Here is a 6,352-nt window from a genome sequence, read left to right on the forward strand (position 1 = left end):
CGCTCTCTCTCTCTCTCTCTCTCTCTCTCTCTCTCTCTCCCTTCCCATCTCCTCTAGACAGAAGGATGGGATCCGGTTAGGGAGAGTTCTAGCCCAACCGGGCTCCTCTCTTTACCCTGTCTCTCTCAGTTATGCTGTAATGGTTTTAGACTGCTGGGGGACTTCCTTTGACACGTCTGAGCTCCTCTCTTATCTATCTTTCTATCTTTCCATTTGTGTGCATCCATGTCCCAGAAATGCTTGTTACTAACCTAGCTCCGGGGAGTTATTCCCCGGAGTCCTTATGTTCTTTTCCCCCCAGCATGTTTCCTCGGATCAGGGAGGCGCCAAAAATCAGGGTAGCAGCTGTCCATGGTCCCGCTACATGTCCTGCGATGCCATGTTACATCCTGCTACGCTCTGCGGTGCCCAGCTACGTCCTGCTGTGCCTTTTAACGCCCACAGTGCCCTGCTATGCTACAAAGAACTACTACAAACAAACTTTCTATTTTGTTATTGCCACTCTTCATTCTAATCCCAACCGGTCGTCAGACACCGCCTACCAAGAGCCTGGCTAACTTAAGTCATTTAGTAAGCTAAGCGTTCACACAGGATGTGGAACAAGAAAAGTCAAGAATAGGTTTTAAAGCTCTTGCCACAAACAATGAATACAGCAGTAGATAGGACTACTGTGTACACATGGTAACTTTAAATGGGTTGATAATGCAGATGCTCACAAAAGGTGCGGCTGTACTTGCAATTCTGTATCTTTGCGCAAATTAATGTCCACTTCAATGTAGAGAATAGCTGAGTTCAAGCTTCCCAATACCATGTCTCTGAAATTAGTTCTAGAGGGAAACAATTTATGTAAGAAGAGGGATTTGAACAATAAAAAAATAATACACAATAAAAAAATCAACCTCAACAGTCCACATCTAGGCTAACAGATAAAACGGGTTCTTGGCTGTTTGACTGAAAACAGTATGTTGGTGGTGGCATGTTGAGCTGTGACCTGTACTTCATGTTAACTGAAAGGAGCTCCAAATTTAGACTTAGTTGAACATATTGAAAATATTTCCACACTGTTGACCCAAATTTCAGTCTATTTCCCATCTAGTAGGCACATGTCTGGACACAGGTGGACATTTTGGTCAGAAACAATGGTGGATCTGGATTCCCACCACAGGATTTAGCCTGCATTGCACATTAGGGTACAGACTCGGTAAGATGCCTTCACATCCCGCGAAATGTATTGCCATTGTCAAGCACATTTCCACACTGGTGACTTTCTTCCGTGTCCCCATAAACCCATATATTTGGGCAGACAATAGGGAAACCTTCCTTTGATAACTATGACCTGGATGACTGAGGACCTACTATATCATGACATAGTTGACTTACCATATTATTATTTCTGTGAGAGATCCTACTACACTTTGGAATATTCAGTCAGGATGGCTGAGCGGTCCGAGGTGCTGCGTTCAGGTCACAGTCTCCACTGGAGGCGTAGGTTCAATATTGGGGATATTGTTTTTGTTTTGTTTTTTGCTGTTTGTTGTGGTGGTGTAGCTTGGGGGGGTGGGGGGGGTGATAAGATAAGTCGCTTGCAAAGGTGACACAATCATTAGCACACATTTGCACACTGTCTTTCAACAGTACATTCCCTTACCTACTTCACATACGCTCCTTTGGTTGCTTGGCCATTCTTATCAAATATGGCTGCCAGAAAGGGATGGGGACGAAGATGGTGCATCCTGTTTAATTAGTTACACAGTTAAGCAGTTACACTTATGTTCCATGGTCTTCTTTTTATTTTATTAGCATGTTTATTGAGCTAAATTAGAGGCAATTAGGGTGTTTGTGGGGTTGAGGGTATTCTGGGGTTGTGTAAATAAAGTAGGCAGGACTAGATTATAGCCGATAGATATCAGAGATCCACCCATTACCTTAATTTTTATGCATTGTGCTTTTCCCTTGCCGGGTGAGTTAGGGAAACTGTTACAGCATAGCGGAGTATTCTGCCCACCTCCACACGCGTAGTCTTCTCTTCAAGCAGACTTACCGCCTCCTGGTCTTGTCTGCACATCCTGCATCCATGCTAGAGATTCTCAACAATCTGGAAGAGTTCCATGTTGGAAGGAACAGTGGACTTGAGAAGGCACTGTTGCGGCCGTAGCTGTTGCTCCGCGATCCGTGCTGGGCCCCAAAACGTCCCCCCCCAGTCTGGTTCGAATGGTGAGTGGTCCATCTGGTGGACCGAGCTTCACTGGCTCTATGGGGGTGAGATGTGGATGATCACTACCGATGGAAAGGAGTGGGCTGGCGTTGTCAAACTGCTGAAGGGAGAGACCTGCCAGGTACTTTCACCTCTTCTGCAGACTGACTGGATAGGATTGATCCGCCGAGCCTAGGCGAGCTAAGCCGTTACTCCCAATACTGCCAGTCAGTACACTGTATGTTTAGCTTATACAAGGTAAAAGACAAATTTAGACTTAACAAGATTGCTACTCGTGGAGGTGCTGTGGCTTAGTTGGTTAAAGTGCCTGTATAGTGAACAGGAGATCCTGGGTTAAAATCCCAGCAGCACCTTGTTGTTGGAGAGATTACCTCTGTTGGTGTGTCATCATCACCTCTGAGGATGAACCAGGATGTGTGGCCACGAGGAACTTGGTGTAAACAACTGAACAGAGTGGAGTGCAATATTGTGCTCTCTGGATACTTTATGTGAATGTAGCCATATCTAAACAACAGAAAAGCATCCAAAATGCAAAGGCATATAGATTCTTCCTTCAGCTCCATATCCAAATATAGTCAACTAATATCAAATATTAAATTTATTAATTTTTATTGCAGCAGCATCAAAGATGTTAAAATCAGGCAGTCACTGCCCAAAGTGCCTTGGCTAGTAAAGTTCATGTTTATTTGACCTCTGACCTCTGTCAGCATCACATGCACCTGAAACCCCACCCAACAGTGATGTCACAGGGTAATGGTGTACACCTGGGCCACAATCAGCCCCAACAAAACAAGGTTGAAAAGCATTGAAAAATGGGTTCAATCCATTTCCCTTTTGATATTTATTGTCCCTCAACAGGCCACAACTGGGCAAAATTAAATAATGCTTGTTAATCACTATAGAAAAAACAAATATATAAAGTCTTTATAGTTTAGATAACGTAACTGTTGAGTGATAATTAGGCACTGCTGGTATTTGGACCCAGGATCTCCTGTTTACAAGACAGGTGCTTTAACCACTAAGCTACGGCGCCTTCTAGAGGTATTGCTTTCATGCAAGAATATATTGAGCTAGTGACCAGGGTTCCCACCATCCGGCCCCCAGTGGCCCCCAGGAGGCATCCCTACCAGATGTCTGAACCACTTGGTGGACCGAGCTTCACTGGCTCTATAGGGGTGATGAGATGTGGATGATCAGCACCAATGAGAAGGAGTGGGCTGGCGTTCGTGACTGGCCTTCTATACCCTTGCCAACAAAGAGCACCACTGTCTGCATACATTGGTGTGAGAATGTAGATATTGCTCGTGCTAAATGTAGGGCTAGTGGTGCAATGGATAACGTGTCTGACTGGGGCTCAGAAGATTCTAGCTTTGACTCCTGGCTACCTCGTGGTGCTCTTTAGCGACTAAATCCCTTCTTTGTCATTTCCAACTTCACCCCCTGGACAAACTCTACAAGGAAATGTACATCTATAAAGAACCAAATGATGAGTAATTATTGTTTCAACATGTGTGTAAATTCATCTAAGCCTCTAAGTGTCAGTCAACTACAGCAATAATCAAGCTCTTGCTGTTGCTTTTCTGTTTTTGCTTGCTAATAATTTTTCCTTGAAAAACAAATGTGTCCCTGAAAGACAGAATCAGCAGTGCTAGTTAAACTATCCATGAAATTTTCATTTGTTAGTCAACAATCAGGGAAAGCGGGAAAATATCAGGAGAGTTGATTTTCAGAGTTCCCACTATGCTTTCACAAGAACAAGGCCCTGCTACTAAGTAGCCGTGATCGTATAGAGGTTAGTACTCTGCGTTGTGGCTGCAGCAACCCCGGTTCGAATCCTGGTCACGGCAGCTTTGAGAAGCTAGTTCTCTGTTATTCCTCCATATTGTTCCATCCTCTGCTTCATTTTACATTGATAGAAACTGGACAGCTAAGGATAAAGGTCCTGCAGGAGGCCCCACATTTTGGACTACAACAAAGATTTGACTGTCTTTCTGTACACTTGCCAACAAAGATCAACACTGTTTGCATTGAATGGTATGAGAAGCCAGCTACTCCCAATGCTCTCTGAACCGTATATCAGAACAGCTGTAGTTAATTTGTTTTTTTGTGGTCTTGTGTGTATTTATTTTTAGTTTTACACATTTGAGTGCCTTTTTATGTGTGTGACATGTAAGTTATGGTTCTAATGGTTGATAATGGTTTGTTAATATAATTTTTTTAATGTTTTTGCCTGTTATGTTTAATTTATTGGGAAATAAAGACAGATTTTAGTTAACACAATGTTTTTCTGAACATCAATGACATTCAAAACGATGCAGTCACAATGGTTGGTAAAATTTCAGACAAACTAACAATTTGGTCTTCAATCTCAATAAAAACAATGTTGGGAAACAACAGTCTGTAAGGGGGGGAGACGGAGAAAAAGGGGAGGAGGGAGGGAAGCAGGAGGAAAAAAAGAGGAAATGAGAAATTACCCACAAAGTGTAAGAGTTTCTATAAAGTCAGATTTTAATTTAATTGCTAAAATTGTAATGTTTCTGAGAAATAAGGGAAGCTTAACGTACATTCAAAGGTCACAGGTTCGATCCCACCTAGTGCCAGAAGACCCAATTACACTGTCTACACTGTTACGCCTTAAGAATTCGGATACTTCCCGGCCTGGTTCCTATCAGCATGGATGCGGTGGTCCAGCCCCACCTTTGCCCTTCCAGGCTCAATTGTCGTGGGGTGAATCCCGGAAATCTTCGCCCATTGTGCCGTGCTCCCCCATCGGCTAGAGCCCCCGTTCCTGCTCCGGCCAGGGTTGGCTTGGTTAACGCTCGATCGCTGGCCAATAAATCCTTTATTCTTAAGGATTTTTTTTGCTCCCATGATCTGGACTTCCTCTGTATCACAGAGACGTGGCTGAATGTGGGTGAGTCGGGCGCCCTGTTGGAACTTTTACCAGCGGATTGCTGCTTTTTTAATACACCACGAACGTCAGGTCGCGGAGGAGGAACGGCAGCGGTTTATAAAAAACATTTTTTTAAATGTAAACAGCACGTTCAGCAATCCTCTTTTACTTCCTTTGAGCTAACTTCCTTTGAGGTGGGTCGTTCTGAGCCGGTACTATGTGCGGTTATTTACCGCCCGCCCAAATACAATAAGGATTTTATTTCAGATTTCTCTGAATTCATGGCCGATATCTTGACCAATTATGAACGTGTTCTTATCGTTGGTGATTTTAATATACATGTATGCTGTCCTGGTAAACCGTTGGTAACTGAGTTTTTATCATTGATTGATGCTTTTAATCTGACACAGTCCCTACGTACAATTACACATGAAAAAGGGCACACTTTAGATCTAGTTCTGTCTTACGGTTTGCCTGTGTTAAACCTAGAGACACATGACGCTGTATTTTCTGATCATATGCCTGTGACGTTTGAGACTGTATTTGCCCGTGCTGTGATCAGAACTCCGGTGCCTGCACGAAGCTATCGGATTATTAACCCCTCCACTGCCACGCAATTCTCCATGGCTTTCGACCAGCTCTGTCCTCCTAATATGTCTGATGACCAGGAGCTCAGTACCTGGTTCCATTCTTCCTGTAAAATGTCCTGGACTCGGTGGTGCCATTAAAGGTTAGGCAAACCAGAACTAAACCTGAACTGTGGCTTAATGCCGGGACTCGAGCTGTCAGACAGGAATGTCGCAGAGCTGAGTGTAAGTGGAAATCAGATAAATTGCAAGTGTCCTTTCAGATTTTTAAAGATTGGTGGCGAAACTACCAGAATGCTGTTAAAGAGGCTAAAAAAGAGTATTTCTCTAATATTTTTTCATCTCACGCCCAGAATCCACGAATGCTTTTTAGTACTATTGATTCTCTTTTTAACGCTCCACAAACTGCTGGTTTGGAATCCTCCATTGCACTCTGTAACAATTTTATGCAATTTTTTATTGATAAGGTTGCCTCTGCGAGGGCGCCAACCTCTTATCCTGGTTTAGATCCCTCTGTTTGTACTGCTTGCCCTGCTGTTTTTAATCAATTTGAGCCTGTGACGCTATCACACTTGAAGGATGTGGTTACTCATATTAAGCCTTCTGGCTCTCCCTGTGATGTTCTTCCACCACGGCTGTTTAGAGAAGTTTTTCCCA

The 6,352-nt window shown here is 43.5% G+C and overlaps 2 non-coding genes across 2 annotated transcripts; one reads left to right on the forward strand and one right to left on the reverse strand.

Annotated features, from left to right (window-relative positions):
• The first annotated feature begins 2,494 nt into the window (after positions 1 to 2,494).
• Positions 2,495 to 2,568, forward strand: trnat-agu. The gene has a single exon. It is a non-coding gene; the product is annotated as a tRNA-Thr (tRNA).
• Positions 2,569 to 3,175: 607 nt separating this feature from the next.
• Positions 3,176 to 3,248, reverse strand: trnat-ugu. Its single transcript has one exon. It is a non-coding gene; the product is annotated as a tRNA-Thr (tRNA).
• Positions 3,249 to 6,352: the final 3,104 nt, after the last annotated feature.

The sequence above is a fragment of the Etheostoma cragini genome, unplaced genomic scaffold, assembly GCF_013103735.1.
Source record: "Etheostoma cragini isolate CJK2018 unplaced genomic scaffold, CSU_Ecrag_1.0 ScbMSFa_569, whole genome shotgun sequence".
Classification (NCBI taxonomy): Eukaryota; Metazoa; Chordata; class Actinopteri; order Perciformes; family Percidae; genus Etheostoma; species Etheostoma cragini.